The sequence below is a fragment of the Cydia amplana genome, chromosome 13 (genome assembly GCF_948474715.1).
Source record: "Cydia amplana chromosome 13, ilCydAmpl1.1, whole genome shotgun sequence".
In the NCBI taxonomy this organism is placed as follows: Eukaryota; Metazoa; Arthropoda; class Insecta; order Lepidoptera; family Tortricidae; genus Cydia; species Cydia amplana.
Window position 1 is genome coordinate 17,481,546 of NC_086081.1, and position 13,892 is coordinate 17,495,437.

The 13,892-nt window shown below is 38.6% G+C and overlaps 1 protein-coding gene across 1 annotated transcript in view; it reads left to right on the forward strand.

Moving 5' to 3' along the window:
- LOC134653544 (uncharacterized) overlaps positions 1-13,892 on the forward strand; it is a 39,423-nt gene that overhangs the window by 740 nt on the left and 24,791 nt on the right. The window lies entirely within an intron of this gene.

Below are 13,892 nucleotides of genomic sequence, written 5' to 3' on the forward strand. Positions count from 1 at the left end.
TGAGGCTAATAGAAAATAAGCTTAAAAGCCCTTAAACTCTACAGGAAAGATATATACCTAAGTCTCTGTATGACCTATACATAAAGTACGAAGAGACAAAAATACATGTCATCAAAACATGTTGAATTTAGTTCCTTGCCCTATCTATGGTAACATGGTTAGCTGTGCCATCTGTCACCCAGGAACGGATATAAGATAGTTTGAATCAATCATCATCATCATCTTAAGTATGTTTGTCACCTTAAGACGAGGTCGCGCGCAGAAGTTAGTACGAGTATATTTCTGCAATAACGCGGTGATCTCCTGCACCTGTCAGTTCACTCCTAACTCTGGATGTCATTTTAGCTGGCCCACGAGCTCGTTAATGCCTACAGCCTACCATTAAAACATCGGCATAAGCTCATTCATCTGAAGCCCAACCGGCTCCTTATGCAAGCGCCAGGTCGCGGCCCGTCGTCGATCAACGGCGAGCGTCACGTTATGTAACGACATGAATGACCCGCCCGCGCCGCCCGCCGTGTGCCGGCTTGCCAAGCCTATTAGTGATGCACCTACTCATTACTCATTAGCAAACGTTTATGATTTTTACGAATGTTGGTAAACGTTCACGGTTTTCGTTCATCTTTCTGGTAAACGTGTAAATGTTTTGTTTGCAAATATATCATTCGTTTTATCGTACGTGGGGCCCGTGTATTATTAAACGAACACTAACGTATAAGGGCGTAGTTATTTATCGCCGAGTTATTTACGAGTTCACGTGAACACTAATCGGACTATTTATGAGCATGTGGGTGTTTACTGTTTACTCGTAGATACTGACCTACAGCAGACTCGCTTTGAATGCAAAATGCGACCTACGCGATGACAGGTATAATAAGTATAATTTTAAGCTATACGAGATCAATGAGATCATATAAGGTTGCTTAGACACAAAAGAATGCAAAGTATTTTGTTATCAAAATTGAATCCAGGCTAACCAAAATGAACCATTTACTTGTGGTCTACATAAAAGGAATGGTCGATATTTATAGGAATAATAATGCTTAAAATATAAATAAAGTAAAAGTGCAAAACCTCACGGTCTCGGGCGAGACTCGAGTCCGCAAAGAACTCCGAGATACTAGATACCAGCTCGCCGCTCTACCAGTGAGCTACCGAGACTTCTCCATCTCACTCCTTTATTTCTAAGCTTTATAGTATCTAAACTTAGAATAAATTTAAAAGTGGAAAAATTACTGTCTTGGGTGAGACGAACTCACGGCCTCTGGATCGATACTCCAGCGCTCTGCCATCTGAGCCACCAAGACCTCATCCATAGCCAGCAAATCTTTCCACCATATGGGTCAAGGGGACGTGAGCGACATCTACCGTAAGAGCGTTACACTTCTTATGGTATCTTTTACAGACTTTTTTTATAATATTTGGAATAGTCGTAATAAAATACTTAGAGTTCGATGATGAAATTTTAGAAGTAAAGTACCTACAAACGTAGACGCAGGCCCCGACAATAAATTAGTAAAATTAGGTTAGTCATAGTCATAGTCATCAATGGGAATCGGGTTATTATGAACGCAACGATATTGTGTAAGGCACCAACAGCATTTTCGTCATTAAAGTTCTAGTTAGCTTTTTAGGGTTCCGTAGCCAAATGGCAAAAAACGGAACCCTTATGGATTCGTCATGTCTGTCTGTCTGTCCGTCCGTCTGTCCGAGTATGTCACAGCCACTTTTTCCGAAACTATAAGAACTATACTGTTGAAACTTGGTAAGTAGATGTATTCCGTGAACCGCATTAAGATTTTCACACAAAAATAGAAAAAAAAACAATAAATTTTGGGGGTTCCCCATACTTAGAACTGAAACTCAAAATTTTTTTTTTCATCAAGCCCATAAGTGTGGGGTGGTAGGTCTTCAAAAATTATATTGAGGTTTCTAATATCATTTTTTTCTAAACTGAATAGTTTGCGCGAGAGACACTTCCAAAGTGGTAAAATGTGTCCCCCCCCCCCCCCCCCCTGTAACTTCTAAAATAAGAGAATGATAAAACTAAAAACAATATATGATGTACATTACCATACAAACTTCCACCGAAAATTGGTTTGAACGAGATCTAGTAAGTAGTTTTTTTTAATACGTCATAAATCCCCTAAATACGGAACCCTTCATCATCGCTTTTTCTACCTTAATTAGTACACCTAATTACATAGGTACCTACTTATAGTTAAGTAGGTACATATTTCGTGAAGAATGCCAAACGTTTTGCCTGAGGAAACTTGCACGCGACGCGACGTTCACAAGCTTTAATGTCGCGTGAGCTACGTGATGCAACGCATAGTTGGAAGGCTAGCAATTAACAGCAAAACAAAGTTTTGGACGACATTCTTGTAAACGAACTGGGGCCCGTTTCTCAAAAGCTTGTAACTTGTAATACAAGCGAATGTCACTTTTTGACAGCTGTTGTTAGAAAGGGACTTCCACTTGTATTACAAGTTACAAGCTTTTGAGAAACGGGCCCCAGATATCTCTCCAGCAGACAGTGTACACCAATAACCATAAAGTCCGTTTAAGAAAACAATGCATCTGCACAGACTTTGCAGTGACAAACATCATACTTTTATAGGAATTATTAATTTATGGAGGCACTTTCACTACTCCGATGAATTGTTCGGATTAATCCCTGCAGCTTCTTTACGCCCTACGCGACAACATTATCATCTTAACCACTAAGATGGTTGGCAGTCCTCAACTGCGCGTTTCTCCAGACACTTCCTGCCCCGTACAGCTAAACTGTAAAATGAATTGTCGCCTGCGGTATTAACGGACCGGACCGACCGGATACGACCTTCAAACCTCCAAAGAGCGCACTCCCAGATGGGAGGCCGGCAATGCACTTCACAATCCCTCTGGTGTTGCGGATGTTTATGGATGACGGTAATCGCTTATCAACAGGCGATTCGGCTCCTCGTTTGCCTCCTATATCATTAAAAAACTGTCGCTTGCCGAGTCAGTCTTACTCGTAGTTCAGTACGAGTGTACAATATGTCCGCGCCCACGCCTGTTGCACCCAACCACCCATTGTGCAGTCGGAGTTGCACAATCATTCTCGTTCCCATGAGAATCAGAACCATTAATCCATCTATTGACTTTCCAATTTACAGTACAATTAGACACAACACAAGCCAATTGCAGGGCATTTCCGATTGGTTTTGCTGTCTGTGAAATATCGTGGAGATTTTAACTTCCAGTTTTTTAATCTCACTACACTTTGTGTGTAAGAAATAGTACCTAATGTTTCTATAAGATGGGTAAAATATTTATATTTTTGACTCTAAATGTAGCTATATAATGTTCGGAGTTGGATATCAAAATATTTGCTGTCAACTTTTTAAACAACAGAATATTTATATTGAACTTTACAAGGTGGTTACGAATGTTATACAATGGTATTATACTTATTACAAATCTAGTCATAACAGATTTTAGAATAGTCGCTTATAGAAGCGACTATTTTAAAGCATAACTTTAACCCGAGACTTGGGGCCCGATTCGGATTTTGAAATAGATATCTATATCTTTTAGACATCACCAAGATACGATAACGATATTTTTAGGATCTCACCTGTCAAATTTGACATTTCCGCGATTCTGGAGATACTCTTGAACGATTTCCACAAGATATGGCTTAGAGATCCAATTCACATCTAATAGATATCTAACTCTATCTAACGTAAAAGTGACATTGGTTGCCCGAATTGAGCTGCAAAAGAGAACTAGTTGAAATCTAAACCATACCGTATCTAGAATGGATCTAGTAGGTGTCGTCTCTTGTAAATATCTTGAAGTTCGAATACGGCAGTTGTACACAAAAACCAGACAACATAGACAATATTCATCCCTGTGATGTGATTTAGTCAGTAGGTAGCTATAGACATTCCGACATCGTCTGCGTGGAGTAATCCGTCGTACTTAGGTATAAGATGCATTCAAGTACAAAAAGGTACCTAGGTGTACCTAGGTACCTTTTTGGTATTTCTTACGACTGGAAACGCAGCCTAACGGACGTCAGGTAATTTGATTGATTGGTCGAGGAACGTCTCAATCAGCCACAACTGCCATAATCACGCCTTTTATGCGCATGCGCGGCATTCATGTCAAAGAAAGGTGCATGCGCTTTTATTTCCCGTCAATTAATGATTCATTTTATAATTGCTCCGATGACAGACAACAGTACAGTACCTACTAGATATACAGTGACCATCAAAACCAGCGTATCAGACTATGCGCGAAAGGAAACTGTCGAGATATCAATTATATCTCTGTTTGGAAAAGTATTTGACGGTGCCAGTTACTTTTGGTGCGTTATTTCATACGCTACTTTTGATGCTGAATGTGGAAGTGTCACCATAAACCATAAACGTCAAGTTAAGGACTATTACATTCTAATTTTCTGATTTATTCCTTATCCACATAAATGAGTAAGAACTCCTTTTGTAATAGCCTGTGTAAGTATATCTTATTATACCTACGTATGTTTGTCATTTATCGCTAAGCCAGTGACCCACATAGCGCCGGCGAGAACCGTCACGCGCCGATAACTCGCCGCTAAATGTGTTTAACGACCATCACTCGGCGCAATCATATACTTACATTCAACACATACCTACAGAAACTGATTATATCGCCATATAATTAAAATTGACCTCTTTAGCAACTCAACTACTACATAATGAGTACTAATAAGTTCTCCAGAAACATCCTACCTCGTACAGCTAAATACACCCGCCCGCAGTATTTCCGGACAGATACAACCTTCAAACCTTGAAGGAAACCTCTTCGGCAACCTCTGGTGTTGCTGGTGTCCATGGGCGACGGTAATTGTTTACCCATCAGGCTACTTGTCTGGTCGTTTGCCTTCTGCAATATCATAAAAAGCGATGAAAAATCTCGCATGCGAGTTTAGAGTATGACTTGGCTAGCAACACAATGTGAAAACGCACACAGAACCATCGAAATCCGATGAAAATCCCTTCTGTTTCACAACGTAGGCAATTGTCCCCTGACAAACCTGACTTTGGCAATTTACCGTACATTGCTGGTTCAAGTAAAAGTTGACGCTACGTATCGCCGTTACTTACCGACTTAGAAATGTATAGGTATATATACAGGGAATTATCAGTGTCAGGTGTCAATTGTCAAGTTGATGGTGAAACAGGCGCCTGATGCGCACCGGCTAAATCAGCCTTTATGAAAATGAACAAGTGGCAATACCACACTTGTTGCGTGTGCGCAGCGCAGGTTGAAGTTAGTAACAATGGTGGGCGCGACGATCGCATTACGATACGAGACCTGTCAGCTCTCGGGCAACAAGGTCAATAGATATGTATTTGGCTGACGTGCGAGCGAAGTAGGTATATTACCTACACAGTTTTATTTATTATTGATGTACGTTATATTTAAGACATTTAGTGCCAGTTGCACCATCCACACTCGACAGACTGATCAACGTCGGTTTACTATTCTATATATGTATAATAGATCTTACATGTGTGCATGTTGGAAAAGTTCTCGGAAATTCAAACATTTTGAAAATGAAAAATTTCGATCCCCATACTAAAGGAGTTATTGATATTATTATTGGAAACATTCCAAAGGCACATCAGTAATTGACCGACGCTCGGCGCTCTTCAAGAGGCTTTTCATTACTTTACTCCAAAAACAATTAAAAACAGGTCACTTTGTTACTCTCATGCTAAATACTTACGGTGTTATTCATAAACGTCTGCTAAGTTAATCAGCTGATGATTGTCGTTTATCCCTCTCTATGGCACAACGAAAGATGGGGACAAACGACGATCATCAACTGATTAAGATTAGCAGCCATTTATGAATAACGCCATGAATGGTTAAAAACTGGCGACACGTAGCGACTTATCATAAATTGCAGTGGCGTCGAATGTTTGCAAAAAGGAAACCTCAAGAAAAAACAATAATATACACGTAATTAACGCAGCTACCCAGCTCACGCACGACACAATGTAGACTACTTCCATTTGCAGAGAAAAAGTTAATTAAATATTAATAAGCACTGACCCCTTTTAGGGAAATCATTTCACGAAACTTACGCACTCGTTTCTAATTCTATAACGCGTTCGTTCGTTACGCCATTACGTCATATCATCGAAACTAAACATCGCCGTTAACACTCATTATCTATTAAGCGTTTTTTGTTACGAGTATGTTTAGTTGAAGTAAGTATGTCCATTTTATATTATTTCAAGATATAATTCTACAATTTTATAGGAAGCGATACATGATATAATTTACCCATATTTTGCTCTATAAAAAATGCAAAGTTAGCTATGAATTTGCTTTTTATTTGTTTAAAAATGTTAACATTAATGAATGTTTTTTATTAATTTTCGTCACCACTTATTGCCACCTATACTTCATTTTGTATTTAATAAATGCATGTGCTCACCTACTTATTATAATTATAATTTCCTACTTATGTAATATAAGTACATAAACGTAGAAAAAACTCCCAGGTCAGTTGCGTATAAATCCCCACCACTCCATATATTATTTAAAATGTAAACGGTATTCTAGGTACCTATACAAATAATAAATCTTAACACAAAATTATTTGTATACCTAACATATAATGTCAAGATGGTTTAATTGTACAACACGACGCGACGTAATGTTCGTTGGAACCTCAACCACATTCGGAGGGAGCCGCTCGGAGCCGCTCGGAGCCGTCCGGTTGCGCGTTGGAGGCCAATACAAACAAACGTACATTTTCATTATCTAAATGATGTCATTTTGTAGTAGGTAGTAGTAGTAGAAAAACACTAAAACAACTACATAATATAGAGAGAATACATTATGAGTACAAAGGCGAACTTATCCCCTTAACGGATCTCTTCCAGGCTAACCTTTAAGCAACTGAGACAGACAAATGCGCAATGGCAGTCAAACTATTCTATTCTAGACTAAGGGCCCGATTCGGATTTTGAAATATCTATTAGATATCTTTTAGACATCACCAAAATACGATAACGATATGTTTAAGATCTAACCTGTCAAATTTGACATTTACGCGATTCTGGAGATACTCTTGAACGATTTACACAGGACTTGGAGATCCAATTCACATATAATAGATATCTAACTCTATCTAGCGTAAAAGTGACATTGGTTGCCCGAATTGCGCTGCAAAAGAGAACTAGTTGATATCTAAACTATAACGTATCTAGAAGTTCGAATACGGCAGTAAAGAAGTAGCTATTTAACCCTGAAACATAACTTAATACGGTGCTTATATTTATTATTTATTATGCTTTGTTATCACGCGCCCGTGCGTTTGCTCCCGCCAATACATGTACCAACAAGTACGAGCGAGATGCGTGCGCGAATGACATCAGATATCATTTTGACTTCAAAAAGATTCGTTCGAATCGGCTCCCGAGTCCTGACGTAACCGTGCTTTCACCGCGCGCCCAAACACGAGCGGTTTTATAATTATATCGGAATGCGATGCTTTCTTATTCGATTCGCGCCGCGCGGTTTCCGTATGCCGTAACATCGATCATTTACTTCCGTAGGGTTCGCATGGTATTATCAAATGGGGATTAGCCATTGACATAGATATCTAGGGACTGACTTTACGGGCAATAATAATGAGGCATGACAGGGGCCAGTACAGCGGTGTGAAATCGCTACAACGCGATTGGTTTCATGAGTTCGCATCACGCGCGCGATTGGTTGACGAGTTCGCATTACGCGCGCTATTGGTCGCAACTAGTCGCGTTAGACTGCACGATTGGCTGGAATTCGTGGGTAGCACCGCTGAACTAGTACGATGTTTAGTGCCCCATTTGCCTGTCCTTAGATATTATATACGTCAATGGGATTAGCATATTTAGAATCATATTGAGCACATATGGCAACGCACACAGTTGGCAGAGCGATGGGCTAGTGATCCAGAGTCGCGAGTTCGACCTTAGCTCGAGAATCTCGAGACCAAGATTTTTTTCCACATTTCATCAATTTCTAAGCTTTATATTGTAAACGGCCTATTATATAATAGTGCTCGACGAGGTAGTCCAATATTGACTATAACATAAACAGTATTGTTAGGTAACGCGGTGATAGACTGGTTATTGTGTGACCTAGTTCCAACAAGGTGTTCAGAGCGACGTGAAGTTTGACAACAAGGCGCCTTTAAGACCAACATCACGATACAAGTGCCTATTGTTGCCAACAATAGATTCTGTTCTACAAAAGAACTATTTTGTGTTATAAATACGTAAGTCCGCTGCTAAATCGTATGGACGACGCTGCGTTGAGCAAATCTTTTCGAATATCATTCTAAAGGTACATATGATACATTCAGCTACAAATAAAGGCCAAGAAACTCATGATCCAAGCCAGACCTCGAAGTCACGGCCCTCTGTATGAAAGACCTCATGAATGAGCTACTTTACTACCACAGTATGTTAAGTTACCCAAAATGATGAGTAATAGATATTTACAGTACCTATGGGGCTACTTTTCCGCACTAGTGCGTAAAATAGCACTTTTCGTGCGTATGTCGAAACTTTAAAGTGCCATATGTACTGTAAAACGTTGTTCGATACACGTGCGAATAGGTAATTCGCAACTCGTGTCGATTTAAAACACTCCCTTCGGTCGTGTTTTAATTTATCGCCACTCGTTTCGAATTTCCTCTTTTTCGCACTTGTAATACAGTACATATGGCACTTTAAAGTTTCGACATACGCACGAAAAGTGCTATTTTACGCACTAGTGCGGAAAAGTAGCCCCATATGTACTGTAAATAACTATTTCGATACAAGTGCGAAAAAGAGGAAATTCGAAACAAGTGGCGATAAATTAAAACACGATCGAAGGGAGTGTTTTAAATCGACACGAGTTGCGAATTACCTATTCGCACGTGTATCGAACAACGTTTTACAGTACATATGGCACTTTAAAGTTTCGACATACGCACGAAAAGTGCTATTTTACGCACTAGTGCGGAAAAGTAGCCCCAATGCACTGTAAAAGACATAAACGCGCGCCGCGCTTCACATTTTTAGACACCAAAAAATTTCTAACCATCCATATGTTTGAAAATGAACTGACAATAGTGACATCATTAGATTATCTTCTCTTACTCGAATAGTGTCATAAATTCATGATATAACGTGACATAATCGACCTCGTACATATGTATAGGTACGTATTAATATTAATCGTTTTATTTTGTTTCATATTACGGATGCTAATGTTTTTCCTTCCGTTCCTAAGTAGTTATTAGTAGCTTCCAGTTTCAAGTGCGTTTCATATACACGTTATGTTCAAGACTTAAGGTTCACATTCGTGTGTTATCTTTACGATTATAAAAGTCCTTGGTTTATGCTGTGTTAATTACCTAAGCATGTCTAGTATATATAGGCTTTAAATTTTGCCTGTTTCCGTGCCTTTTTATATATGTACTTGAGAATAGGTCTTATGGTTAATAAAATAACTAAGTGTAAGTATAACTTCCTGTCCGTTTAAAATTTCCTGAGTGGCCATTTTTATTAATAATCTATCAATAGATTTACGGTTAATGCAAATTACGAATATATACCTACTACTATTACCTACCTACCTATTTTATAATTACCACCTAATGATAATATTGAAATCCAATTAGTATTATTTCGGTATTGGGTAAGTATGATATTATATTTATATATAGGGCTTTCTTAATACAAAAAGAATCCAAAAATGCCTTAAAATAAGAAATTACACTTTCTAAATAAGTTAAATAACGCCAAGTTATTGTCGATTTTCCTCGAGTATTGTATAAAGTAAGCATTCAATTAATTTAAATATTTCCAAATACGGCAGAAGCGACATGCAATGGGAGCTTAAAAAGCTTGCTTCAAGTTACTTCATTTCTAGTTGAAGTCTCCGAGCACGTCTGCACGTCGCCTGGCGGCTACAACACTATTCCCACTGCTTACAGAGCCTTATGGGCCCGATTCCAACTTTATGATACGTCAATTAATAGATCTAGAAACGATATGGATTACATATGTCAGTGTGAAATGTGACGTTTCTTCAAACAAGAACATCACTTTTGACACTGACACATCTAATCCATATCGTTTCTAGATCTATTAATTGACGTATCTTAAAATTCGAATTGGGCAGTTAAGGTGACAGTCCATTTCCAACCGCAGCTGCACTACTGTTCATTTTACTATGGAAATTGACAGTAACAGCGACGCGTTCAGTACCAGTAATGCAGCTGCGGTCAGAAATGGAATGTTACCCTTACGCTCTAGCTAATAACAGTTCGGGAGCTCGAGTAATTGCTAAGAAGTTTTAATTTAGATTCAATAGTGCCTATACGTATGTACTCGTAATAAAATTACAATTAGGACTCGTACAAGTAAAAAAGAAGAACACGACTTCAGTTTTGGAAACTCATCTTAAACACTAAAGTTTATATTGTTAACTTAACTAAGTACTTTCGACTCTTTCTTTCGAGTCTTTATGGAGCGTAACTCGAAAGTCTATTAATAGCATTGGTTGTAATCCAGCAGAGCGGAGATTACAACGAATGCTATTGGTTGATTCCTATTATCTCCGCTCGTCTCTGCAACAGTGGAAAGGCAGCCTAAATCTCGGATCCACAGTTGATGGAGAGCGGATCGTGTTGACTTTACCCTAATCTCGGCTACATAATTATGCTCTTCCCTCTGAAGGTTGTATAACCTACACTCGGTAAGCTACTGAACACCACCGCGCATATATTATATGCGTGGCGTGGAATAATGCCTGCGCCAGCGCCGCGTCGATTGCGAACTACTTACCGCCGAATAATGCATAAGGCGTTCGGCAGACCGAATGGCATAACGTAAATCTCGCGCGGACAGTTCGGGCCGTGTCGACTTTTTGTGCACAGTGCATAAATAAATACCTATTGGATTTACCTTTCCCTTAACCCTTTGAACGCTAAGAACCCTTAAAGGCGCCATAAGAAGTCTTACCCTTGGCGCCAAGAACGCTTATTTTTTATCTGACTGGATTTAACTTTAATGTGTGTTTGTAACACCATAACTTTTCATCTAGATAAGTTAAAAATACGCAGTGTTTAACTAGAATCATGAACGGGTTTATTGCGCAGGTGTTAAAAGTTGTAAAAAAATGATGCTTAAGTATATTTTTATACTTAATGTTTATTTCAAAAAAATTGCCAGTTTTTTAAATTGTACTATAACATACTGACATAGGTACGATTTAAATGACCAAGTATTTATGAGTCGTAAAGTATGATTTCCGATTCTGGTAAAAAAAGATGTGTTATTTAACCTAAAATAGGTATGCAATAAACTTGCAAAACGTTTTATACTCGTAGATACAATTTTAATATGGGTGGTACGATTTAACCATTTAGCCAAGTCGTCTACATCATACCGATGGCAGTGCTTTTTTGACTATGTTAATTTAATCCAGAATGCTCATTTTTATAATGAATGTAGCCAAGATACTGAACTTTTATAATATAAATTATTATTATGCAAAGTCAAACACATTTGTAACTACCTCCAAACACAAAATATCCATAACGTTTTTTAAAGTAAAAATGGTAGGTTATAATAACCGACTCTCCTCTATCTTGCCTCGGACCTAATTCGAGGTCAAGTCCATCCAAATATTAATAGATCGAGCATATTTATATCCGTTTACAGGTTGAACGTTGCACAACGCGATTAAATGAACATTGAGGGACCTCATTTCGTTGCAGTAAGGTCTTCGAACGATTACAATTAACAGTAGGTAACTGTAGTGACAACGATGGAACTCGGAACGGATGGAACCCGTCACAGAGATTTTCTAGGAAGCCCTCGAACTTGATCTGGCGTGGCCGTGAACTTGGTCAAACGCCTATCATCCGCCTAGTTTGGCTGCTACATTACCACCGCCAGAAACGAACACAGATTGATACTTTTAATCAATTATCCAAACTCATTTTAGGGTCATACTTACCAAGGTTCACGTACCTTCCGTGGACATGTCAAAAGTAAACCGCTACGAAGCCTAATTTTCTAATTCGACACTTATTATTTTGCGCAAAAATGGGGTCCTTCTTTCATATTAACCTGTGTGATATAATTATTTACGTAGCCGCGAATTTAACGAGATTATTGGCCAATTACCTACACACAATTATCCGAGGCGTTAGAGCGTGATATTTTTAGCATCGCTTGTTACGTGTAATATATTTTATAGCTGTACTATATTTACTCGACGATAGCGATCGTAATTACATGTTTAACATACAAGAGTTAGCAGAGTCACTGGTTTCACTTTCATGGCTCGGCCATCCTCTTGAACATGGTCAAGTTATCCTCGTCTGCGCGAGAGCAGGCGACTCTATATCTCAGAAAACCGCTGTATCTTGAACCCGAGCTACGTACCTTCTGATGTGTAATCAGAGACTGTATATAAACTGGTTCTTGAGACTTAATCGCCGGAGCATGGTAGCTTGGAATGTGTTGATATAATTAACCACATGCACACAGATGGCAGATAATTGTAACGAGCCCGGGAAAGCGTCCGGTGTGCGAGCGAGGCGGAACTATAGTTATTATTATTACTTAACTTAATGTTAAACAGATCATGTTTGAGAAAACCATATCTTTCAAATCACATATGGTTAATTCGGTAAATGGCCTCTCATAATTTTAATAATTACAGTGAAACCTGGTTAAATGGGACCTGAATAAGTGAGAAACCTCTATAGCTGGGACTCATGGTGCGGTCGGTCCCGACGTTTTAGCACTGAATTACCTCTGTTAGTAACTGTTAATAACCTCTGTTAATAACTGGGATTAATTGTTGTTGGAGAATACAAAATGCGCTTTTATGTTTTAATTAACTTTTATTGAAGTTTTGAATTAAATAAAAATACAGTGATCGCGGGACGTGCCGGTTAGTTCGGATCGAGAAGGAAGAGAGAGAGTTGCCATATACATTTTTAAGGCAACTACAAATGTGTTGCTATATAATAAAAATACTTAAGCTAAGTTTACACTCTATATGTTTTGTATTAAACATAGTTGGGGCCAGGCAATATTACATACAGGTAAAGAGTGGACCCGCCAATAGAAACCTAAACATAAGGCAAGTTATTAATACTACATTACAGGTAAAGGACATAATTTAGTTATGGCTCTACGAAATATCTTATTATTAATCTTAACATCAGCTACCCTTACTAATCCGTCCCTACCAGGGAACGTTTTTACTATACGAGCCATTGGCCAATTTAATGGAGAGGTGTTCATATTCTTTACAATTACCAAATCACCTTCCTTTAAATTAGTTTGCTGGTATTTCCATTTGGGGCGGCTTTGTAGCTGGGTCAAATAACTTTGAGACCAAGTTTTCCAAAAGTCTTGCTTAAGCTTAGTGCACATTTTCCAAAATGGAACCCGATTTACTGAGGTTTCAGTGAGATCTATTTCAGGATAAGCAGTCAAGGCTGCGCCACAAATGAAGTGTCCAGGAGTTATATAATCACAATCATTAGAAATAGCAGATAGTATAGGTCTACTGTTCAAAATGCCTTCAATCTCTATGATTACAGTGTTTAGTTGTTCGTAGGTCAAACATAGATTGCCTACTATTCTTTTAAAGTGGTGTTTTACACTTTTGACGCCACTTTCCCAAATTCCTCCAAACGTTGGAGAATAACTCGGTATCCAATTAAAAGTTATATAGTTATTTGAGCAATATTTGTTGACAGAGTCTCTACAATCTTTGGAGGAAAATAGGTCATACAAGTCTTTTAATGTATTAGAAGCACCTTTGAAGGTTTTTGCATTGTC